The following is a 25902-nucleotide window of genomic DNA, read 5'->3' on the forward strand; positions in this document are numbered from 1 at the left end:
AACAGTATACCAACTGTTGTCAGTAATTCCCACTTCTCTTTTGCCAGATACTCAAAGAAAATTCAGCTACTTCTACAATGAATGTAAGCCCTACCTCTGACATCTACCTTGGCCCTGAACTTGGTCAGTATGTCGCTAAGTTGGCAATACTTTCAAGTCAAATGTTGTATTCATATTGATGACTTCTTCTGAGTTCACTACGAGTTTTCCAAAGTTCCTTAGATTTGCAAGAAAAGGCTTTTGGAAACTTCTACCCATTTCACCGGCTCTCTCTGCTGTACTTATAAAAAAAGATCAACCTAAAAACACAGCTTCACCAGTGTCTGTCCTAACTTCAAATCCACACACCACCCAAACAAACCATCATCTTTTCAAGGTATTTATAGCCAGACAAAAAAATTGGCTAAAAAGATATGTCTTGTCTCTTCCTCGATTTTAATTAAGCAAACAGCTCAAAGCCACCTGTGCACACAGAGACAGCTACTCCTAAGCCCATCGCTATGTCTCCCTGGTTTTCCTCTCACTCTTCCTGTTTGCCCCCTGCCCACATCACCTAGATTCCACTTCGATGCCACTGATCTTGAATTAGATTGTAATGCCTTGTTGGAAGACCTTGTACCTTACTACTGACAGTGAAGCATGCAGGATGATGATAGCGCTAATCCTAACAGGAGCCTTCAAGCACTACTGAAATTCAATATAATCTGAATTTACGGCAAGTGTAAGAATCTACACCGAAAGCTATTTGCAAAGCATGGATTAGTGAAGTATCCTCAAATACAGAGCATGTTTTATTGAAACTGCAGATACCGCTTTCGCTACCTACATGTCAATACTGTTTTATAAGAATTAGCTCCTTTAAAAAACCAAACAAACCAGCCCAGAAACTCCAGTGTCTTAGGTTACCTGTATCTATGTGAAATGTAAAGGGAAAGACTAATGTTTAGATTATGCCCCCTCATACTTTTATATGAACATGGCTACATAGCTGAGAAACAAGGATACTGATGACAAGAAAAATAACCAAGTTAACAACAAAACTCTCTTTACCAAAGGCGCAGATATTTTACATACATAGCAATAAGATATATATCTTCTCTCAAGGGTGAATACACTAGTGCTTTCAGTATCAGCCTCAGTTAACGTGCTACAAACTTGCCACTCTTTCTGGTCTGATAGCAATCATGAAATACCATCCAATCACATAAACTGCTCTCTATGTCCTGGGGTCATATTTAAGCACAGGGGTCCACCCACACATAAAACTCGTTGGCAGGACCACAGTATTGAAGTTGTCTCAGATTTCTAGAAAAGTATGAATCAGCTTTCAGTACTTCCCTGTCTTTTCTTCTTCTTTTTTTTTTTTTTTTTTTTTTTTGGAAAGGGAGGAGGGAAGGAGAATGAACGGAAAGGGAGAAGGGGGAGGATCACTAAACCTCAAACAGCTGAGATGCCGTGATACGTCATAAGTGAACTTGGTCACACAAAATCTCGCTGACCTTCCCATCATTTTGCAGGGTTGGGCCTCTTCCAGGAAAATATTTTTTTTTTAATATACTTTTTTTTCCACGGTTGCGCTAATTGGTTCATTTCTAGTTTCTAGAACTCCTGCAAATGACTGCTTCCTACAGGGCTTAGGATTCCATATTCTAAATGAACCACTGCAGAGATGCTAAACATGCAAAATAATCTTGTAAAATTTGCAGTGGAGTCTAGAAACGAAGCCAAGCAACCTGTACAGCCAAGCAAGCTGCACAAACACCTCTAAAAACTTACAACTGAGTTTGCAGATAAAAATATAAGCAAAATGATTTCATTTTTTCTTTTTTTCCTACCACAGACTGAATTACTTTAGATATTCAGATACAGACATCACAAGAAAGATTAAGCAGTACATGGAAAAGTTTGGCCTAAATTCATATGTCTGTGATAAACCAAATAGAATAGAAGTTTTAAACAGACAACTATGTTTTAGGTGTCAAACATTTCTTGACGTCTGTGGCAGTTGGCAGCTGCAAACATCCGACTGAAAGCCCCATCTGCTGCTTCACAGCTTCCAGTCGAGGATGTTTACAGTCGCTCACTGTCAACAGCAATACACATTCCTCAGCTGTTTACTTTACATTATTAACATGCAGAGACCTCCAAGCAGGTTAGTTAAGATCACTACAACTTCTGTTGCTGTGTTGCTACCTGCAGACGCACACAGGACTGTTTTTGTAAGTATTTACAAATGAAATAGAAGTATGACTTCCAAAGGAACATTTGCCAACAGCCTGGCATATTTTCTGTTCAAGCGTTACACTTCCAGAATTATGTTGCCTAGTTTACATCCCGTAAGAATTAAAATAAAGATGTATGAAAGAGCAACTTGCTTTACACTATTATATTTGTTTTGTCCTCCGTCACATTCATTACAAGAACTGCACTACTCTACAACTTGAGTTCGCTTATCAGCACAGTGACTAAAGATAGCAACCAACACGAAAATAGAACCAAACCCTTTCTAAGGGTGTTTCACTGCAGTGTCTGGGATGGCTTCCTTCCCCGCGGAACAGTGGATGCAAGGGAATTACGTGATACTAGAAGTTAGTTCATGCAACATTTGCTTCCAAATACAACTGTGGAAAAAACCCACCCAACCCACAGGGGACTGTGCGGAAGAGGGAGGAAGTGGTGTAGCAAGCTCTGCAAAGGCTTCAATAAAGTTCAAACCTGCTAGAAGATTTCTACAAATTATCTGAGCTAACCAGTTGCTGCTGTACTTCACATAGTTGGCAGAATGGCATTTCTCACCAAATGAAAAAGCCAAAAAAATCTGGCATAATAATGTCCTGGTTGTACAGTTCTGCTGTTTGTTTTTCATTCTATCTGCCATTTCTTTATTAAGTTAATGATGGGGAAAATTAAAGATTAATCACTCAACTATTTTCCTGAAGTCATATGAAACCACAGCAGGCAAGCAGAGTGATTATATCACTCTAATTAGAAGGGTTTTTTTCCTTGAAACTTTCTTGCCCCCAAATGAAATTATCGCACTGTAAACCGAGTAGGTTATGAAAAGACCGTAGCTGGAACGCAGAAGCCTGTGGTGTATTTACTCAAACTGATAAGTGTGAAGGATCTCTATAAATCACTTTCAAAACTCAGGGTTATATTTTCTATACTAAGGTTAAGAAAATTAATCTTTCAGGCAGCAGGTGAAAACAAGCAGAATTATATTGGGGCCTTTCCTTTTATTCAATACCAACTTTGAGCTATTAAAGCTTCCTAGGGAACCACATTTTCTCAATGGGTCAAGTCACTAAGGAAACAAAGCAAACTTTATCAGTGCTGCACAACTCTACATTCCAGAAATTCCTAGCATTTGGCATCTATATACCATGCCAGAGCCACAGGATCCACTCGCCTTCTCCTTAGCAGAACTCCATGAAACTCTCAGTAAGGTGCCCAACTTGACAAAGTTGCCAATACAAGGAAGTACTGACGTCCCTGCGTGAGCTCTACTGAAGGACAAGAGGGTAAGGGAATATATTTCCTATAACAATACCTTTGGGGAGGGGAAGAAAAAAAAAAGAAAAGAAAAAAAAAAAAGTGTTCCTCTTCCAGCAAGTTTCATCTTATTTATCACAAGCCAGCTAAGAAAAACACAAATAATCACCTTGCAAAACAATATATATGGACTGTAAAAACAAAGGCTAAAAAAAAATAAAAATCTTTATATGCAAATCACTGATTGCAGAATGAAAAGATTTCAGCTTCATTACACCTAGTCATGAAACAGATTAGCCTTTCATTTGTAAATGTATCCGCCTAATATCTACAACTTAAAGGGGGAAAAAGTAGGGAGACTATAAAATGCCGCTACTTTGAATTAATTAGATGAAGGACATTATGTCAGCCACAACGTGCAATTCCACTCCATGTATGGCTTCCTTTCCACTTTTAAAAGACATCAAACAGATTTATATCTGTACGAAAGTCAAGGCAAGGTCAACCTAAAACTGTGAGGCATTTTATCAGTATGGACTGTTAGGCAAGAGAATGCAATCAGTTATCTTTACTGCTCTGTTTTTTAATTTGTACAGTATTCTTATAAAGGTGTTTAGGCAGAAAGTGTCCAAGACTCAACAATCAAGAGGGCTTGATACATGCTGGTCTTGACAAGGTTTTGAACAAACATAAGTTAAGACAAAAGGAGCAACATTCTAACTTTTCAATGTCTTCATGAATTTACACTCCATGTCACAGAAGGAGAAAGGGGCACACTAGTCGCACTTAAGCACCTTTCAGTTCAAAAACAGTGGAACTGTTTTTCTCTCACCCCCCTGAAATTTCCAAGCCAGAAGAATGCATTATTGGTGATAAAGGGAGAAAAAACCCCAAACTAACAAAGAAAAACCAACCAATACCCCCCACCCCCTCCCCATAAAAAAGCAACTAAACCAAAATTTTCCAAGTGCTGCTAGAATCCAAACACAGGACCTCTACATTTCCCATCACCCTCCATACAGATGAGATAATACGCAAACTCAGACAGGCAAATTAGTTTTTAATCATATCAGACCTTACACTGGAATACTAACAGATAAAAATGCAAATTCAAAGTGGCATAGAGCTTGAAAAAAACCTTAACTTGTGACAATTGTTTTCTAACTTGCTTTGTAGGACACATTCTCAAACTTCCTGGTCAAAAACCTGAAGATCATCATTAAATATGGGAAAAAAATTATTCCTCCTCTTCCTGTCACTGACAGCACAGGAAGATTAAGCACACATTACTTACATTAACTCAAGTTCACAGCTGATATAATACAGCACGAGTATATCCAACTGTTGCTGATGAATCCAATTCTCCCAACTGCATTTGAACTCACTCTAAAATGCCTCAAGAAGCAGGCTTCCCCTGTGCTGAGCATGCAGTTGCAGACAAGTAGTTGAAATTACGCACCAAATGAGATACAGAACATCCAAACACTGGGAAAGAGATGCTAAAGCTATTGGTAAAAGTATGCACAACACTTAGCGCATTTTCTTGAGCCTCTTCCCAAGACTCTCTCCTCAATGTGTCTAATAATTTGGAATTTTAACCATCTTTTAATCCATCCAGGCGAATGAATGCTATGGTGCACCTCAGTAGAAAAAGTGGAGAAAAAGAACTTACTTCTTGGATACCAGCTGATCCTACTTCAGTTCGCTTCATGCAAGATACCCACAACTCCAGGGAGAATTGCATTCTTTGGCCACTGAAAACTTCTCCTCAGATTTCCAGTAATCTGTATCACACACATGAACAGAAGTTATTGTCATTCCAGAAGTTCAGCAGTTCAGATCACATAGTTCTCATTATTAGGACTGTCTGCAAGAAGCCAGATCGTCTTTAACAACCATTATTAAAACCCTGTCCTTTTCTGGTATAGGCATTTAAAACTTAGAATGTGTCTAAAGTGACACATTACTCCTGAATGCAGCTGTGTCTCAATTAGGGGAGATAAAGGTTAACCGCTAAGGCAGCATAAGTACTCAGAACCTATATTGAAGTAGTTAAATTTCCCACCAGAGATAGGCATAATGACTTGTCTTATTTATTATCTTAAGAAACGTACAGATTACACAACCAAAACCAATCACACAATAAATCTGAGATCGAGCATCACTTCAGAAAGGCAAAATCCCCGGAGTCCTCCTAGTTAAGCCTTTAAGGTGGAGAAGGGAATTTATTCACACAATCATTCTGGAGGAAAAGGGACATACAGAACCCCTTGCAGATGGATGGATGGACAGATACACAAGACAGAATCAGATTATCAGGAGAAAACCAAAGAAATACAGAAATAGAGACTGAGAAGAGCATGGAAAGAACACAATAAGGGGGACTCAAGTAAACCAGCCTGTAGATGGAGAAGAATACACATGAGACTTCTGAAACCTCAGTTATGAGCACACAACAAAAGCAAAAGAAATGCAGTAAAGTAGGGCTTATTAATGGAAAGGTATATACTCAAAATATATTATTTATCAATTTGCACTCCTGACACCTTTTGAAGGTACCTGAACCAGTTCTGTATGTGACTGCATGAAACGAGGATGGCCTTTGATAAACACATCGTCTGTGCCAATCAACCAACTCCAGCAACAAGTGAGGACAAAGGAGGGATATCAGCGCTATTTATGCTCTGCTAGAGAATCAGCGAACAGTACAGTGTTCTCCACACTTCAGTGTCACAAGGGCATCACTGTGAAGCCCACAAACCTTAAGTATTGTCCAGAAAAGAAGGTGCAATAGGCTCAACTGTCCTTTTGTATCAGCTGGCAGAAGCAGACGATACCTAGATGGTTCAGAGCACTACCCTACTTATTGGCAGAGCGAAGCATCGTACCAATCGCTGTTCTACTGTGGAGCAGAGCAGGCAACCAGCCTGAAGCTGTGCGTAAGTGTGCACTACTGTGTCAGTTCCCAATGCAGAACGCTTGAGCTGGCGGTTTTCTATTTCAGATAAATACAAAAACCACGTACTGGGTCAATACAAGAATATAAAGAGTGCATACTGGACAAGAAAACAGCCCCTAATGGCAATAACTTTTTCCTCATGGTTATCTGGGAAAAGCATTACCCAAGAGAGCGTAACATATCAGATCCCAAGCTTAGCAAAGAACATTTACTTAGATTTAACAGCATGAACAAACTACCTATAGCACACAACATATTCAGCCTCATTGTCCATATTCAAAGGGAAGGTGAAATACAGCTGCAGTGAGAACAAGCACAGGGGACATGCTATAGGCAGCAGGTGGTCCATATCAGAGATCCCTGCACACAGGAGCAAACATGCATTTGGGCTGACCAGAACCATCTTCAAACACAAAACTTTGCCCCAACATCCTCCAACAATTTTTAGAATGCTTTTGTCCTCTATTTTGCAAACTGAACTGTCTCCTAACTTAGATCTCATGTCCTTTATTCAGGTAATTTGCTCTAAAGTCACCTCTCTGGGGAAATGTATTTTATAACCTGCTGTACTCGAAGAAAAGCAAAGACTTGAACTCTGATCCTTGCACTGGTCCAGTGACCCACAGCTCATACGCTACAAGTTTACCCTCATATTTCTGACTTCAGCACCAGGAAATTAATGCAGGAATCTGTTCTGCTTGCCCATAGCCAGGACACAGCACCCATCCCAACTCCCTCGCAAATACGGCAAAGGCAATTTTTCCTCCTCCCATCACTCCCTCACTCATACAGAGCTCAAACAAGCAACTGGGACATAAAGACTCTTAGAATAATTAGCACAATCATCATGTTTGTCCTTCATCTCAGTAGATCAAAACAAATACAGCCTCCGACCACAAGACAAATTTAATTAACATGCTCCATAGTGAACTGCACAAGCCCCAGGTGCTGCAAAGGAGTCTGCAAGGCTTCAGCTTACACTTTTTTACCTACAAGTTTATGCAATGCATTGATTACTCTTGTCCCAGAGGTACTTAAACATTACCAGAAATTAGTGCTAGATGCAAGAGAACTTCTGGGTACTATGTTAAGTAATACATCCACTAAAAGTGTATATAATGTGACTTTGTTACCACCACCGTGTGCTAACGTAATTTAGAAAACTCTTTGTTTATTCATAGCACTATGCAAGTAAAATATAACAGCAACATTTAAGAACAAAAATAGAGTTCATGTGCAGCAAATGCATTAACCTTTGCACACACACAGACGGGGCAATACACCTACTCAAGTCCCATTCTTCATTCATTTCCAACAGCCTCCCCTTTCCCTGGGTACGACCAGGCTTGTGGCATGAGGAAACAGAATGAGGCCTCAAGGTAGTTAAACACTTGCTTGTTCCCACAGTTTGTAATTAAATACTCTGACCTATGGGATAAAATGGTTACATCATACTGACAGGGCCATGGACATGAACCCTGTTAATGTTACACTTTCAAATTTCTCTTAAACTGTATTCTCACCAGTGTGAAAAGGTCTTTCCTCCCAGCCTTCCAGAAGCAGAAGCTACAAGAGACTAAATGTGCACATGGAAAAAAACATCCATGAAGTTGAAGAGAGAAACAATCCAGTCCTACAAAGAGAAGAGAGAGGAGAAAGCATTAGATTGACCATCTAAGGAAGAGGCAAGGGCTTACCAGTGTAAGTGTCCTAACTAAGCCACTGTGGAAGCATCAAACTGCTCGAGAAACAACTACGCAGAAATCAACACTGACATGCCAAAAGGCACACACACTACGAAGTCCCACAAGAGGAAAAGTCAGAGCAAGCCTCCTCTTGGAACAGCTAAAACAGAGCTGCATGCAAGAGACGGAGACAGGTAGGAAGACGGCACAAAGAGAGAAGAAATCCTACTGTTAGCTTCAAGTGTTGGGAGCTTAAAATTATCCTCCTTCCTCACCTTCACCCAAAAATTTCCAGTATGTCACAGAAAGTTACTCTAAGCGCTACCCCCACTCAACACAGATCCAAACAGGTGACATAACTGCATTTTGCTCCTGATAGCAGAAATAATTGCACAGAAGTTACAGAAAAGGAACAGAAAAGGGGACAGAAGGACACCTATAAAACAGTTTCCTATCCAAAAAAATTGTCTGATATTTATTATCAAAGAAAACCCCCAGGGATAAATGTAGCTTTTGTAGTCAGCTAAAAATTACAGCAATTAGAACGTACCTTGACAGCTCCAAGAACAGCTCAGTTGCTTAGACTTATAGAAAGTTTATAATCAACTTGCCACAAAAGCTTTAATTTAGAACACGTGACATTGAAGGGAAGAAAAAAAAAAAACCCAACAAACAACTACACTGAAGCAAGACCAGACTTTATTTTTCAAATGTATTAATAACTAATCCTCTTGGGATTATGTCAAGCATGTCACATTAGGATGGCTTGGGCTCACCTTGACCGGCAAGTATGTTAAAATGCGACTAAACCCATCTACATTTGCACTCCAGCTCGTGCTTCTTTTAAATTTCAAATGGTTACAAAGGAAAGGCATCTGTGGGACGAACGCTAATCAAGACCACACTATCATCCTGTTTTATTCAACATTAAGTGTCACAGGAAAAAGTAGTCTTAGAGAATAATGTCAAACTTATCTTCTACACACCTGAATTTAAGAGAGAAGGGGGAACTTTTCTCTGCCAAATCTACTTGCTGTGGTAGGTTCTGTTATTACAAAAGGTACATTTATACAGCACAAATTTTAGGTGCTAGAGGTTATATATGTAAATGGTTGGATTAACAAACCAGAGCTGAGAATGAGCTTTGCCTGTTTCTGTTCACGTGTGGCTGATGTTACATTCCTTTCATGCAATGCCATAATCTTCAGTAAATGACTTCACATTATCCTCCTCAGAGTAATCTAGGAATGCAGATAGGAAGAACACCAACCACCACCCTCATATGACTCTCCCTCTTAACCCTCAAGGGTTTAGCCGCCTGACAGAGTTTTAGATACAAGTAAAACTTTATAGACATCTGTGCTCAGCTGCTACCACCCTCCAAGCACACAACCTTCTGCCAGCCGGTACATGTACCAACACCGAAGCCTTCGTAACATCGCTTTAACCAGTACTGCATGGCCAAGCCTTCACGTGGCCTTCAAATCCCCTGCTTGCCCTGTCACTCCTAACCACCAAAATGCAGGAATGTACTTTTCAAAGTGCAACTTCCAGATCTGTCCTTTAATCCAAGAATAAGATCAGGAGTTTGGGAACGGACCGGCTGCACCAGAAAACTTTTTGTACAATACAAACACTAGGACAAGAAGCATTCTGGTTTAAATCCCCCCTACGTCTGTCTCAGCCACAAACCAAACTGTGGCTTTCATCACCCCGCTGAATGTGCTTATGTCTCTGTGGTGATGCCATCCATGCTTTGTCCAGCGATTTCAACGGGAGAGGCTCAGCCCAGGAGGTGCTCCTGCCACCCAGGAGAGCAACACATTCAAATTACTCCTCCAAATCAGCAAGATGACCTAAAGAAGAGCCTTTGGAAAAGGGGACCTTGCTCAGGCATCTCATTCCAGGACAGTGTTTCCAACTGCAAATAACACAAATGGATCTACACCTTCACCCAGCTAGACTCAAGACCCAAGCCTCTACAAAAGCTGACCTGCATGGTGGATCTCTATCCACACATCCACTGGCCAGCTGAGGCACTCCGCTTGTCCTCCAAGGTGGCCAGAAGACACCTTGCATGGCCTTTCCCTGCAGCTCCTACAGACCGAACAGGTGCCAACTCTGGGCTACTGGGCATCAGAGCAGCTGCAACTCAGGCATCTGCACACTCCAGCCCTTAAGCTACCTTGGATTTTTTTGCCTCCTCTGTCTGTCAACTCCACAGAAAGTACAGACATGCTGTTGGCATATTTATCTTCACTCAGCTTTCTGAAGATTCAGTGAAATGAGTCACGTGCAGCGCTTGTATCTATTGTACTAAAATAAACAAAACTCAACCACAGGATCTCTTCTTAGTATTCAAAGCACTTGCACATTGGTGGACACAGCCCTGATGAAAACGCTCCCTCAGATGCTCCCCCCCCAGCTCTGGATTTAACAGCTCCTAACCCTACAGAGTGGCAGGGCAGTTACTGGGCTGCAAATGCAGCTTCAACATCATATCTGACTGCACGGTTAGGGAAGAGGATTTCAGCTACATAACCAGCATTGAAAAAATAGCTTAGAAAAGTACAGGAGCACTGCCAGGGCTCTAACTTTATAAGTAGATTTATAATTAAGAGTAAGAGCTATTAATAAGTTTTCAATGGTAACAGCAAGGAGCTAATAACCTATTAGGAATCACAGACACTGCATTTAACATTTAGTATTTCCCTCACTTCCCACGAGAAAATTGATCGACTTATAAATTCAACATATGACACGAGGTCTCAACACATGAAAAATATTGCTGGCAACATTAACCTCACTGGGAAACCCATCCTTCAGAAAGTGAACACAGTAGAAATTAATCTTTACCCAGATCTTTTGACAGCAACCTCGTAAGTAATGCTTCCACTCTCAGTATCTACATGAGTTTTGGTATCTATACAAGCTATGGACAACAGCCCTAAAGCAGGTAGTACGCATTTTAACATAGATGTACTAGGTTTGACTTTAAGAGCCAAAGTTGGGGTCTTTTTTTTTTTTTTTTTTGGGGGGGGGGGGGGAGGGGGACATGTTATCTTCTGTGATCAACCCATTTCAATTGAGCCTTCTCCATCCAAACAGCTGGAGTTTAGAAGAGCTTAAAACAAAAAAAAGTGAGCCATTGCATTTTGACTCGCAGGAGACGCAGAGGTAACCTTCAAGGTTACCTTGCCTTATGCAGGGCCTCAGGAAGGAGAAAAAACACAGTTTCAGCAAAGGAATTTCTTGCCTGGCTGGGGGCCACACCCGCCACAACACTGATGGCAGGAAAGCATTTGGATTCACAGTTCTACCCCTAGCACCCGGCCGGAGGCGAATCAAAACTTTCTCGTTTTTGGAGAAGAAAAGAAACTCTTGCTCAATAAGTAGCAATTATGCTGCAGAATTTATATGCTGAGCACGGCTGAACGTAGGAACACCAGATCAGTCAACCATAGCTTTAGCGCTTTGAGTATGATTAACAGAATGAACTTTCAAAGGTCAATTAAATGTCAACACATTTTAAAGAGATATTCTTCTTAAGTTGGGGCGATGTGTAACAGTACCTTCCAAAGCTACTGTGCCACTTTCACCTTGAAATTCTACCTATCCTATACGTACATGTGCAGATATAAAGATGATACCTAATTAACCTTTGATAAAAAATAATAGGTATTTATGCTCCCAGCTTTCCTATCGCTGTCTCACTTGTGTCTCACCAAGTACAGGGAGACACTCTCCTCTCCCCTAAATTTCATTTCAACTGTTCAGGGTGTGAGTGAAGGGAGAAGAAAAAGAGCAAGAACACTTTGAAAGCCTAATAATTTACTACATGAAAATGAGAAAAGGCTTTTGATACGCAGCTGAGCTCTTCTGCCTGGATGTAAATCTGGAGGGGGGGGGGGTGCGGTGGACAGCAACACACAGAGTGTAGCATAATTCATTATGAACACATTAATCATTGTTTTAGTCAGCCCAAAGATATATCTTTTCACTTCTAAACATTTCTGGAAATCCAAATTTCAGGTAACTAGCTCAAGCCATCCTAAAACTAACACTGAAAAGCTGGCACTCTGTACAGATCCATTTAAATCACCTCTCGAACTGGACACTCAAATCACTAGCGCATTTAAAAAAATATAAGAATCTCCATCTGGGTACAAAGTGAAAGGACCAAAATCCTGACCAAGGCCCGACAACACTGCTATAACCACTCTGACACGGGCGAGATGTGCTCAAGAGCAGAGCTGAAGAATTACGTAGGAGTTGAGAGAAAACAGCGGAGAGTCGCACTTTGTGCGGATGCGAGTAAAAAACCGGGCTGGAGAGTTCTCCGCCTGCCAGGGCAGCGGTGCCCGCCCCGCCCCGCAGGTGTCTCGGCCGCCCCGCGCAGCGGGGAGCGGAGTGCGGGGAGGTGCCCGGCCCGGCAGCCGGGGCAGTGCCCGCCGGCCTGAGGCCGGTGCCCCGGGCAGCAGCACGCCGCCGGCCGCCCCGCAGGCGGGACCAGGGCAGGCAACCTGCAAACTTTGCGGGAAGTTCCCGGCCGCGGGGACCGCTTAACGCCCGCCGGGCTGCCCGCGGCCCGCCAGGCACGGCCGCCCGCCCAGCGCTGCCGCGGCTCCGTCCCGTCCCGTCGCACCTGCGGCCCCGGCCAGCGCCCGCCTCGCCCACGACAGCCGCCCGGCAGCGCAGCCCGGCCCGGCCCGGCGCGGCGCGGCTCCCGCAGGTGCCCCGGCCCGTCCGCGCTGCCCCGGCCCGCCGCCCCCGCTCCTCACCTGGCCGGGTCCCGCCGGGCCGCGGCGCCGCGCCCAACTTTGCCGCTCTGGGCGAAACTTGCAGCAGGCAGCGGCCCCGCTCCCGGCCGCCGCCTACCAGCCCGTCCCGTCCCGCGGGGCGGGGGCCGGGCCCGGTCCCCCGCCGGGCCCTGCCACAGGGGCGGGGAAGGGGGCGGAGGGAGGCGAGCCGCCCCCAGGCGCCGACGCGGCCGGGGCGGGCCGGGCCGGGCATTGTACGCCCCCGGGGCGCCCTTCCCGGCGGGGGAGGGGGCGCAGGCTCCTCCTCCCCTCGCCATGTTCTTTGTTTCTCCCGCCTTTCCCGGCCGTTCCCCCTCACGGCCGCGAGCCCCGCGGCGCCGCCGGCCCCCGGTGCCCCCCCCCGCTCCCACTGCTGCGGGGCCGGAGGAGCGGGGCCGCCCCGGCCGCAGGTGACCGCCCGGCTGCCCCCGCCCAGCGCCCGAGCGCCGCCCCTCCCGCCGGAGGGGATCCCGTACCGCTCCGCCAATTAGCTCAGGGGGAAAGGGGCAGCCCCGGCCAATGAGGCGCCGGGGATCTCGGAGTGTCCCCCAGGGTGAGCCAATGGGGCGGGGAGCAGCGGGCAGGCGGCCCGCCTCCCAGCGCGCGGCGCGCAGACCCGGGGCGGCCGCCGGCCGGCAGCGTAGCGGGGTGGGCGCAGCAGCCGCGGGCCTGGCTTGCGGCTCCGGTGCCGGGAGGGGCGGAGGCGGCTCGCTGGGCTCGGGCGTGCGGAGCAGAAAGAAGCGGGGGCCGCCGCGGCGCGTCCCTGCCAGGCCCCGCCGGCCCGCGGCGCGCCTCGGCCGATGGCCCCTCAGCGGCGCGGCCGGGCGGTGGGTGCCCGGGCCCGCGGGGCCTGCTGGCCCCTTGCCAGCACCCCGGCCTGCAGCGGCGCCTCGCCTGTCTCCCCGGGTGCCTTCTTAGTGAGGAGGGAGGGTAGGCGGCAAAAAGGGCTTGGGGGAAAGCGGAGTGACATCCCTCCCGGGGTGCAGAGAGAAGCTGGCGCGGCCCGGAGCAGCCCCCACCGCGCACTCAGCGGTGTCTGCCACGGACACAGGCCTCCTCTGACGAGCACCTTCCGTCGGCTTCGGACTGTAAGGAACTCAACGTCCCTTACATACCCAGGGAGTGAGCAGAAGAAATAACGGTAATTCGGTGATGAATCCACCATCTTGGCATCTCGTTGCCTTTCCCATGCCGATGTTACACTCCTTTGGTGACCCAAAAATACACTCCACTCAATCCTACCCAGTAAGTCACAGTTACACACCCCAAAACTGTATTTATTGTTTAATCTCAAAATATGTAACCTTGTTGCTTGGACTTCTGTTGTGTAATTCCAGTCCTCAAGTTCTGGCAAATTTTTCTGGGGCGATCATCCTTTTTTCTCCTGGCTGTCCTGCCCAGACCCACCATCAGGAAATGTAACCAGTATACCTCATAATTTAGTGCCAAGATCAGGGATGAGCCTGTTAAACTTTAGAGACATGTAATGCCAGCTCCTGGATCTTCCTTCTGCGGGGGAGCGTTCCCTTGTGGCACCTCCCTTTAGCCAGCATCTCACCCACCCTGCAGCACCTCACCAACTTTCCATGAAATCATGTACCAAATGCTGACTGAGGTCTAGTGATGCTGGATCTTCTGTCTTCTCTTCATTCAAGAACATCACTTCTCAGAGAAGGTGATGTGATTGCCTGACAAAATTTAGCTTTGGCAAAGCCCTGTTGCATTTTATTCCACTTTCCACTTAACCTCCACCAGTTTCATTACATTTTCCTTAAATGTTTCCTCTCAATCCTTAGTGTCTTGACAGTGGCAGACAAGTAGTCTGCGGTTGCTTGTCGCTAGTTTGAACACTGGCAGTAAGAGCACTCTGGTGGCTAGCCCATGTGTGCTTCCTCCTGCCTGGAAAGAACATCTCTGACTCTTGCCTTTTAATGGGAATTGCCATAGGAGGAGTCCCATGCCATAGATATAAGAGTAACAGAGGCTAATTCCAGCTTGTATGCCATATACTGTGTCTTGTGGCTGTGGGAGAGTCATCAGTATTACAATGAACAAAACCAGATTTGGCTGAACTTGGATTTTTCTCCCGTACATGGCATGGAGGTCCTTCTTCCTCAGCCTTTTCTCTTGAGAGCTGGGTATTACTGCATAAGCACATGGTACCAGCATCCTCTCCTGTGTATCTCAAAACATCGCCTTAACTTTTTTGCTGCATTTCTGTTTCTCAATTAAGATCTGACCCACTGAGCCAACGTGGTATGGTGTGGGGGGCTTTTAGCCCCGAAGTTCAGGCGTTATTATTGTCTGCAAGGCTTGTATTGCTGTCACAGCCAGGTACAAGTCTGGAGATGGAGCCTGGGCACACCATTTTGGTACAAACATCTTGCTCAGGACAGTCCTGCTCCCACCAACCGACAACTCAAGTTGGACAAATTGTAAAAGGTGCTGAAGGAACAATGACATCTAGTATTTATACCTGGAATAGTTATCTAAGGATTCAGCCACATCTGAGCAGCAGAGCAGAGCAAAAGTTTTGGAGTCACTCAGATCCATACCCCAGAAATCAACCCCTCCTGCAAAAGCTAGGTCCCACTTCCCAATATGTGAGTCATATAAGATGTCCATTGGTCACAGGAGATACATATGTGATTTGCAATGCCTTTATGAGCTGCCACTCATTGGCCACATTCCTGCTCATAAACTGTTTCAAAAATGAGAAAGAGCGTTACCTAAGCTGCTTTCACAGGCAGAGCATTACATCTCACATTTGCCACAGGCCTAAAAGCAGGGATGGGACCGCTGGCTCAGCTGACATCTGTTAACTCCATCCATGGTGAGCTCTCAGCAGGCTTTAACACCCAGATGGATCAATCAGGAGGCTGGGTTTAGCCCAATGTTGCTGACCTTTGAAGAGCTGAACATTACTGTTTTACACTTAAAATAGCTTGGTAAACATGTAAAGTTCAATCGTATATTTAAGATGTGTCGGGTTATATTTACTAACTTTTTTTCAGTCACAGTTTATTACTGTAATACCTGTGAGGCAAAGCTATTAGACTCTGCCAAATGAAATGGTCTTTGAGTTAGAAAAAAAATTGTGTCTACTTTGTTACAGGCATGTTTCTCACAAACACAGTAAGTCAATGGTGTCCTTGTAGTGATTAATAGAGAAGCTATTCAGAGTCCTTGGGGTGGTTTGGGTTTTTTTTTTAATTACCAGGATAACTTCCTCATCAAATCCATTACTCAAAGACAAAACAACTGTGTTTTACTCACTTTCACTGCTGTAGTGAGATGAAAAAGTGTTGATATATTCTCCCCAGACGTCATCAGAACTACAAACAAGGTTGTGGACCTAGTGTATACACACAGACTGGTGGACAAAGCCTGGGGTTTATTGTACTGTAAGAGAAGCTGAACAGAAGGGAAGGAGGAGATTAAACAAGTCATTTGGAAAGAAGAGGTACCTACCCTACATGGCATCCGATTTCCAGCAGAGCTGCTGTGTGGGAGGTTGGGAGGAAGAAAAAGCACAGTCATTTTAATTTAGTTTTTAAGGAAGGACAAACACACTACAATATTAAGGGCAAAACCAGTGATATTTTCTTGCCTCTTCTGATCCAAACTCAAGAAATGTGGTTCAAATCCCTTTTGAGCGAGTGCTTATGGCCTCACAGAAAACATTACAAAACAAAAAAAAGTCAAGGGTAGAGTTGGGAGTGTCACTGAAAAAGCTTTGCTTCCTTGTAGAAGAACATAGCTTCTTCAGTACTTATTCAGTACTCCTAGCTTACTTCCAGTCTGTTTTCTACCAGAAAGATTAATCATGTTTCTTTCAGGCAGTATTTTCCACCCTTCCCTTGCAGCTGCGGCTGCTTGTCTCTGCCTCTTTTCTGGCTCTTTCCAGTCCCAGACAAGCAACACGTTCTCGCTGATGTTCTTTTTCTGAGTAGCGTGGACCTATATAGTCTGAGCTTTTGGGTGAAATTAATATTAGGCTATTTTTCTTACTGCAAAATTGTTTGTACTAAAAAAGTTACAAAGTTAGGCACTCCTCCAAGCAACACATTTCAGCGGTACAAAATGATTTTCTGCATAGTCCAACTTTCAGAACAGCTCTTGGTTTTATCATGTCTAGCACAAGAGGATCTGATGTGGTTTGGCTGATAGATAGAACCATAATGAACCTGCTTAATGAATAATACTAAGATGGGGCAGTTCTGCGACTTCATTTCTGACGGAAACAATAATTCAGAAAAATACACTGTTCCAAAATTCATTTTCTTCTTAATTGTAATGATGGTTTCTCATCTGCAGGAGATGTAATGTGAATATGTAACATTTGGGCAAGAGAGATTATATCTTTTCCCTCCCCTATTGTCTTCAGTGCTGGAACATAGTGATGGGTTTCTCTGAAAGCACAGCAGACAGCTTTATAAAGTGGCCTCACTGTTAAAGAGGAGAGCAGCAGATGTCCAGTATGGTACTTCTACCATGTACACAGTGAGTTACAGTTAGGGAGCAGTATGTAATGTTTAACCTTCAAAGAAAATGATCAGAGTAACTGGAATATTGTCTTGCATTTTTGCTGCACTGAATTTCAAAGTAAAATTAACACATCTTAGAAAATACTATTTTGCAATTTACTCAAAAGTGATTTTTAGACTTCAGATCTCAACTATAACAAAATATTCTTCTTGACTGATATGGTTCGATTTATTGTCTCACAGGGATGCCCATAATATCCCCGGTATTACTAGTTATCCTCTTCCCTCTCCATAATTAGTAATACCATAGTTTAACTCTGTACAGCATAGTAAAAGGAGTATATGCAAACAAAAAAAGACCTGAGCTCCCTAACAAAATGACTAGTTATAATGTATTGACCAGGACAGCATATGCTTACTATCTGTGGTGAGCTTCACTGGACAGTACAACAGTTAATTCCAGAGAAATACTGTGGTTGTAAAAATAAAAATTAAAAAATAATAAAAAAAAGACCCTAGCCTATTCTCAAAAGATGCAGAAGCTCTGTTTGTTTTCAGGTAATGTTATCAAACAATTTGCAACTTACATTTGAAACAACAAACCCCTAAATGAGTAGTGAGCAAACTGATGTATGAGTATAGGCCTGATAGCTTCAATGCCTGCGTTTGCTTCACAGAGGGTATTACAGCTCTTCTTTTGTCCCAACCTAGCAGCTTTTGAAGAGGCTAGGGATTTTTCCAGTGGTTGTTTTGAATTGCTTTCTGCTATTGTCTGATAGCATCATTAGCTGAAACCTTAGCCATGAAGTCAAAGTGAAGCCAGGCATGAGGAAAATCTTTAGTACTGAAGGCCAATAAGGGCAATGTGACTTTGAATCATTGTTTAAAGAACGAAGGGCCTAATTTTGCCAATCTGGTATCAGAGGAATTTTTTCCTTAAGTTGTCTTGCTAAAGGCAACAGGACAATTAAGTTAGTACCCCTCGATATTAGTAAAAAACAAATCTAATATTCAGAGGCAAACAATTAGGTTATAACTACAAATATTTCTAATTAATGTCTTTGAAGACACAGCAGTTCTCCTGGTACAAGATCTTACATATTTATTTAAATTTAAAACATGTTTGTAATATTGTAATAGAATAGTAAATGTCTGTAGCTCTTTGCACCTTCTACCAGAACAGAGCAGAAAATATTTAACATATAATGTCCTAACAAATTAAAATTGGGATTAGGGGTGAATACAGAAACAAAAGAGGGGAGAACATGGGATACCGTACTGCAAGAACTGGGATTTACTCATATTTGTATGGTCTTGTGCTGGTAAATGTATATAATGTTAACAGACACGCTGTGCATGAGCTTTTAAGAATTGGGGCCCTGTGTATGTTGCGGAGGTGCCATCAAACAGCGTGAAGTAACAATTCTGGTTTGCAATACAAGCTGCTTAGTTCACACTTACCATAGGGTTTCAGAAAGCTTCTCTTCTCTAGCTGAATATCTGGGACAAGAAAGCAAAGTAAATAGTCCACAGCCTTTGCTTCTCTCTGAGATAACTTCTCTCATCAACTAGAAGTCTTTTTTTTTTTTTTTTGCCAAAAGATGCTTTCAAGCTCCAGGCTTTCCATGCTGTTCACTAAAATGTTTGTACAGTAAGTACAGTATGAGGAGCAAATAAATAACACTGCACTATTTTATCACTTTATTAGTTTGGTACTATTAAATCACTGAACATGTAATTCATGTTTAGCGTATTATTTTCTGTAGTAAATTACCAGTAAAAGTAAGCAGTAACATTTTTCTTACAAGTTTAGCTCGTGGAGTGTGATTAAAGATTGTATCACGCACAGACAAAAAAGCGTTGAATTAAAGAGTGTAACTAATTCTTGTATTTCATAAAATGTGAGCGCTTGATTTTGTGGCTTTCTTTTAATGTAGCTTTTACAAGTAATTTTCTTTACAAATTGGAGAAGGAAACCCCAAAGCATTGTAGCAATACCCATATGACATTGGCAGATCCAGCTTGAAATGTTTTGGTTCCCCATAGAAACCACAGCCACCTGAAGCACCGTGTGTTTGCTTGTAGCAGTAGCTTATTCTCTGTAGGTGGACCAGCACAAGAACAGGTCTGCTTGATGGGTTTCAGCAGTAGTGTCAGCTACAGAGGATACAGGGGGCTTGAGTATCACTTCAGGACCTGCATCACTGTGTTGTCACATGACAGCTCTTCCACCTGCTCCTCCCAAGGATGATCCATTGATCCACAGTGCTTCCCTAACTTCCCACCCCTGCCAACTGCCCCAAATCTGCCTCATTCCTTCCATTTATTTTCATTTTGTGAAGTTCTTGGGAGATCTGGTGTTGCAAAGTGGTGCTGGAGAGGCAGTTGCTCTTCCCAAACACTGCCTGTGGGACAGATCGGAACAAAGGAAGAATGAACCAGAAATGGGAATGAACCTGCCTGATCAAGCGATGAGTACCAAGAACAAGTGAAACCAAAGATACGAGATCTATAATCCTCTTGTTACAGCTGTAGAACTGGTATTGAACCTGTTTTTCAGGTGTCAGTAGTTGCAGTAGCAGAGATGCTGAATTTCTGTGTCCTTCAGCTGTTCACAACAGAAAATATGTTTTATGGGCAATTGCATGTTTTCAGGTTATCATCAGGAAAGTTCTGGAGCACGCTGTTGTTTTCCTGCAGAGATGTCTCTCAGACACTAAAGGGCCTAGAGGTCCCCTGTGAAGAGGCAAGGTTGCGTCTCTGTGCCGAGAGGAAGGATGCGGCCGGTGTCTGGTGAAAGACCTCCTTCACCTGAGCTGTGTGTCTGCACCGGCCCTTATCCCACCTTCACCTTTGCCATCCCACCCTAGTCTCTGCATCCCACCCTCACCTCTGCATCCTGCCCTTGTTCTCAGCCATGGAATGTTTCCTTTTGCAGGGGGTTTCACCTAAAGCAGCTGCTCCAAATCCAGAACAATCTGCTTGGTTCTCATTACTTTCACAGTGGGTTTCAAAAGTGCACTAAACTGACAGCACTGTTGTACTGGAATAGCTGGAAAATTTCTGTATGAAGGCATATAGCACTGCCTTAGCTTGCACAATAAGGCAGAGTTTTGTTAAAACACACTATGCAAAAGCTGAAGTCTAGAAACATCATAGTATATCGATTTGAACAGAATCTGCATTTTTTTCCATCATCTGAATGATTTAGTACCTGTGTTCATTCAGCAAGGCTGGGAACGAGCTGCTGTGGCAGTAACTTAACGATGACAAGCTAACTGCCAGGCAGTGCTGTTTATAGTAGGTCATTGCTCTCCTCAGTGCTTGAGACAAATATTGGATTCATTGTGGGATCTTTCAGCAGAAGGATAATATGTTGAAAAGCAGCTCTGTCAAAGTGACTTTGCTGTTGGACATTTTCTAGGAGTCACAGAATCTGCAATCTGATTTATTAATTAAGTCCTATCAGGACATGCTCTGAAGAAACCAGCATGGCTAAACTATGTCCCTGTTAAGAGAGATTAAAGGACACGACAAAAGTTTGTATAGTATGCCTTAACCCACATTTCCTGTAAAGGATACAGCTTGTTATTTTTCAAAATATGCTGAATATATTCTCTTTATGTCTTGGTTTATTATGACCCATGGGAGCAATTGTAAAACTGAATCATGCAAGAACTAACGAAAAAAAATGACTGGACTATGCAGAAGGAGATGGCATATCCTGACTGTCTTATCTCTCCTATGAAGGAACAGGTCGGAAGATACTTGGCCAGATTTTCTCCAAAAGGAGCACATGCTTGGAAAGAATCTTTGCTTAAACATTTGTCAAGTAATTTTTCAAATTGATTTATCAACCTAAATGACACATAATAATAATTTTAAGAAAGAAATTTATAAAAGAATAAAACAAGAAATAAAGCCTGTCTTCACATGAACAAAGGAAAATGGAATTAAAAAAATATTAATTAGCAACATGTGGCTGAGGGTGTCATCCTATGACACTTCTGTGGCATTGCTGGAAATAGTGCCTAGTCCCACAGCACGTGACACACATCTTGCAGTCTGCTCTGTGTTGGGCAATTATAATGCACTGAGCCTGTACATTAATATTAGTCCTTGATATGAAAACGATTCCCTGAGCCCCAGCAATTAATGCTGTAGCCAGACGTGGAGAGCTTGGTGCCAGTCCCCCTTGCCAGCTCTGCTCCTCCAAGACTCCTAGCCCCCGGCATACCCCTCTTGTCTTTCACATTTTGTTGCTGCTGTTGGTTTTTGCACCGGTGTGTGCTTCCTTCTGGAATGTGGGTTCATCAGCGCCCAGTGCTGCCTCCCCACCGGGAACTGGTCCCCATGGCCAGCCCACTGCAGACCCCTAGCCTTTGAAATGCATTTGAACGCTTCATGCTCTAGGAGAACCTGCTTTAGCAGGGATTTGATCAGGTGATCTCCAGAGATCCTTCCAACCCTGACCATTCTGTGGTTCTGTGATGTGCTGACATCAAGACACATGGATGGTAGTGGGCCAGCAGTGTCTGAGGGAGCTGGAGCGTTGGCCAAAGCTGCTTTTTCCCCTTGCTGATGTGTACCTCCCTAAATCACCAGCCTGGCCCCAGAGACATCCTCCAGTGTGGAGCAGGCTGGGAGCTGGAGGACCTCTGCTTTGCTCTGATCCTGCTGGGAGGGGGACACCTTTCCTGAGCCCCATGCTGTCCCACGGCTCCCAGGAACCCTGTCCCCAGGAACCTCACCTTGCGCACCTCCATCCCAGCACCCCCAGTACCTTTCCGGTCTCTCAGAGCCAGTGGCAGCCCTGGCCCCCTGGCCTCCCACAGGCCCCACGCACGATGGGGGGATTGGAAAGTGCTGCCCACAGAGCAGCAACATGGAGATAGCTGAACAAATCCTGAATTACTCATTCAGGCGCTGGCATATAATAAAACCAGCATTGCTCGGTACTGCAGTAGTTCACTAGTTATTGCTCTGGTGCCAGGTGCTGCCTCGCTCGACTCTGATCCAGCCTATATAGCTACTGTCGGAGGGGGAGTTGTGGGCAGCCTGTTGCCATCTCTTGTCTGCTGGAGAGCATTTTCTGGGCTGCTCCTACACCTTTTTGATCCTTTTTTGCCCCCCCCCCCCCCCTCCAAAAAAAAGGCAGGAGCCTTTTTCCGAGTCCTTTCTTATGCCAAGTCACTGTATAAAGAGCACTCCGTTATCTTTGGCTTCACAGCCGTTCCAGGTCTGTACTTCACACAGCCTGTGTAATGTGGTACTTGAGGCTTACGGAATCACTTCCTAAGCTTCCTGATGGCAGAAAGCCCACCTCCACGTTGCGCCATGCAAAAGAAGTGGTGCTGCTGCAGCCGTGACCTGGCCACTGCTCACTCGCTCCTCCAGAGGAAGCACGGTCCTGATTCTCCGACTCCTCATTCCCTGTGCAGGGCGGATGTCTTGTGTCTGGGCAATTGTTCACTGTTGTGTCTGGTTTACTTCACCTTCCCTGTTTCAAAAGCCTGCCTTTTGGCTTTGAGAGTGTAATGAGAAAGTGGTTTGAATGCCATCCCCTTGGGCACTGAGTTAGCGGCAGAGGCTGCTACTGCGCACCAAGTCTCCCGGCCACAAGAACAGCCCATCCACATCCTTCCCCAAGCATCCTCGTGGCAGTCCACTTTCAGAAGTCACATGAATATTGCACCGCGACCACGTAGCTCCTGGCATTAAACGTGAACATGCTTGGTATGACATTTTGCCAAGAGTGGGCTGGGATTTCTTACAACAACTCACCGCAGGTACTTACACACTCTGTTGGACATGAATGCTTGGCTAGACAATAACTTTTGCCTTGGTGTAACTGGCACAAAGCACTGATGCCCAGCACCTGTGGGAGCAGATGGCTTGCCTATTTTCCTCCAGACGTCAAGGCTCCGAACCCATGCCACATCCCTTCCCTGGATTCACAGAAAGCTGCAGAGGAACTGTCTCCTGTCAGATTTCTTCTCCTGCTTGATGGGACTGGCTCCAAACTCAGCTACCCGCATTGCACCGTTTATTTCTGAAAATTTCTGCTCCTCTAGAGTTTAAAACTAAATGCTGAAACTGGGGGGAAAAAACCCCAAAGCAAACGACAGCATGTGTGACTAAAAGCATGATAATCAGTGGTCCCTGAGAACTGGAGAATCCCTTCTCTGTTAATTACCGGGTATTTGAGTGGAGGCCCCACGGGTGGGCAGGAAGGCAGGTAGCAAGGGGCTGTGTGCAGGTGGCCCAGAAACAATGAGGCTGGGGAGAACTGTAACACCAGACCTTTCCTTGAGCTTCTGGAATCCAAGCCTGTTTCTCACGTGCTGCAATACAGGAAGGATGCTGAACAACCGTTTCCAGCTTCAACAGGAATTTTCTCTGCGCTTTTTGACAACTACCTGCTGTATCGCCTCCCCAGCTGGAGAAATGGAAAGAATATTTCCCTAACTCAATAGAAAGCTCAGGTTTAAATTTAGTAGCTGCTTTTAGAAAATACTTCAGCATTCTTGGACAGGCAGCTTTGTGTAAGTACTTCTGGCTATCATTGCTGTCTCATTAGGGATGAGGAAAGGCTGTACCAAATATTCAGGATAAGAATAGTAACAGAGGACTGATACTGCACTAGTGCACAGGATGGGTGAGATGAATGTCATCTTCCTCTTATTTGCCTTCATAAAGCATCTCCCTCTCTCTCTCTCTCTTTTTTTTTTTTTTGTTTTTTCCCCCTTAAGAGTTTTCGTAAGGAGTGGTGATTTTCATCTTCTATGCAATGGGCAAAATGTCATCAGGGAGGTCAAGCTGGTAAGAGTTTTCATGCCCTTATTTCCTCTGGACAGAAAGGACTTTGGATTTTATGCATAACAAAAGTTTTGGTGCACAATGGCAAGAAAATTACTCAGCAAGAAAATTACTTATCTTCTATATATTTGTTTCTATGGCATCAGGCAATTTTGCTTTCAGGAAACACCGTGTTGCACACATAAACGCACCAAATTCCTAGTGAAGAACATCTAAAGAGAAATATAATTTTACCTTAACAAAAAGGTAAGATATGTTGGCCCTTTGGCAGATCTTTGCCCAGCGGTGCAGGGACACTGCGGGTGCTTGGAATTCACTCCTATTGTCCCCAGGCTGAATTGCTTTGAAAAAGGTCACATGAGGAGGAAAGGAAGTTTTGACTTTCACATGCCTGTTATTGCTAAGGAAACCACTTCCTTGGTATTCACATATTCAGCATGTCTCCAGTTTTGGTGCTCTGACAAATGACATCGTGCTCCTACACCGAGTAACAAAGAAGGGTGGAGAAGGCTGTTAAGATAACTTGATGTATCTGAAACACCAGTACAGCTTTTGCAGGACTGCCAAACTTCAGGTAGGTTCTACAAGAGTGAGGGGGGTCCTTCGTTACCCGGAGTTCAGAAATGTGGAAGAAAGGTTCTGGTCCACACCTCAGCAAGCTCAGGTAGTTTGGAGGTTTCCTGGGTTGTAGCAATGGCAGTACTCTCACACCACTGTAGATATGGGGAGACAAGTTTTCTAATACAAATATACCTGAACTATTCTGTGTAGAATTTATTTCAGCTTTCAAGTACATACTTCCCTTTTCTTTGGCATTTGGGTATCAGAAACCAAGTATCCTCAGGTGATATTCGGTGATTTCATTAAAAGCACTTGGATTTGAACTTGGGGTCTGTGGGACTTTTTCCGTTTTTCTGACTTCTTACTCAAATAAGAAATCAGAAAGACTGACAAGCTACGGTTGGTTAGGACTGAGAATCTCCACCAATATGTTTTGGGTTTTTTTTAAAGCAGATTGAAGCAGAATTTCTTTGAAGTAATGTATTTGCAGATCTTAATCTGGCAAGAAGAAAATGTATCATAATTAGGCTTATTTCTACACTAAAAGGCTAGAACAAGTCTAGTATGCTTCAGGATACAAGTGGGTTTCATTGTAAATATAGAATAGCTACTGAGATTACTGGGACCAAGTGTGAGGCACGCACAAATCACAGGAATTGAACAGTTAAAGCCCTGCTCAATTTACTGAGAGGCTACTGAGCTTTTGATATGTCAAGATCTATTTGTCTAAATGTTATCTGTAAAAACAACATAATGTAGTGAACTGAGCCTGGGACTGTGGAGGCCAGAAATCAATATTCTAATCTTGGTCCTGCCTCCGATGCATTTGGTGGCTCCAGAGTAGTTGTTTAATCTCCCTGCGTGCTCGCCAGAGATAAAACGGTTCAAATATAATAAGCTCCACTGAAGAGCTGCGCAGATCAGTTCACAGCTTCTGTATACTTCTCTGAAGACCTGAATTATTATATAAATATTACCATTATAGGCAGGACTTCTGGAGGTTTGTCTCCAGGAAAATATATACTGTGTATCTTTGGATCTGAAATTTCAGGTCTATTTTCTAGCAGATACCCTTACCCCATAGAGACTTCAAGCACAGC

At 44.1% G+C, this 25902-nt stretch overlaps 1 long non-coding RNA gene across 1 annotated transcript in view; it reads right to left on the reverse strand.

Moving 5' to 3' along the window:
* The window catches only part of LOC119150204, a 39406-nt gene extending 26146 nt beyond the window's left edge, over nucleotides 1-13260 (reverse strand). Inside the window, exons 1-3 of the long non-coding RNA XR_005104964.1 lie at nucleotides 12918-13260; nucleotides 7975-8084; nucleotides 5165-5276 (exon numbers count right to left, since the gene is read on the reverse strand). This is a non-coding gene — a long non-coding RNA (uncharacterized LOC119150204). The remainder of the gene's footprint in view (nucleotides 1-5164; nucleotides 5277-7974; nucleotides 8085-12917) is intronic.
* Between the last annotated feature and the right edge of the window lie 12642 nt (nucleotides 13261-25902).

The sequence above is a fragment of the Falco rusticolus genome, chromosome 6, assembly GCF_015220075.1.
Source record: "Falco rusticolus isolate bFalRus1 chromosome 6, bFalRus1.pri, whole genome shotgun sequence".
NCBI classification, from domain to species: domain Eukaryota; kingdom Metazoa; phylum Chordata; class Aves; order Falconiformes; family Falconidae; genus Falco; species Falco rusticolus.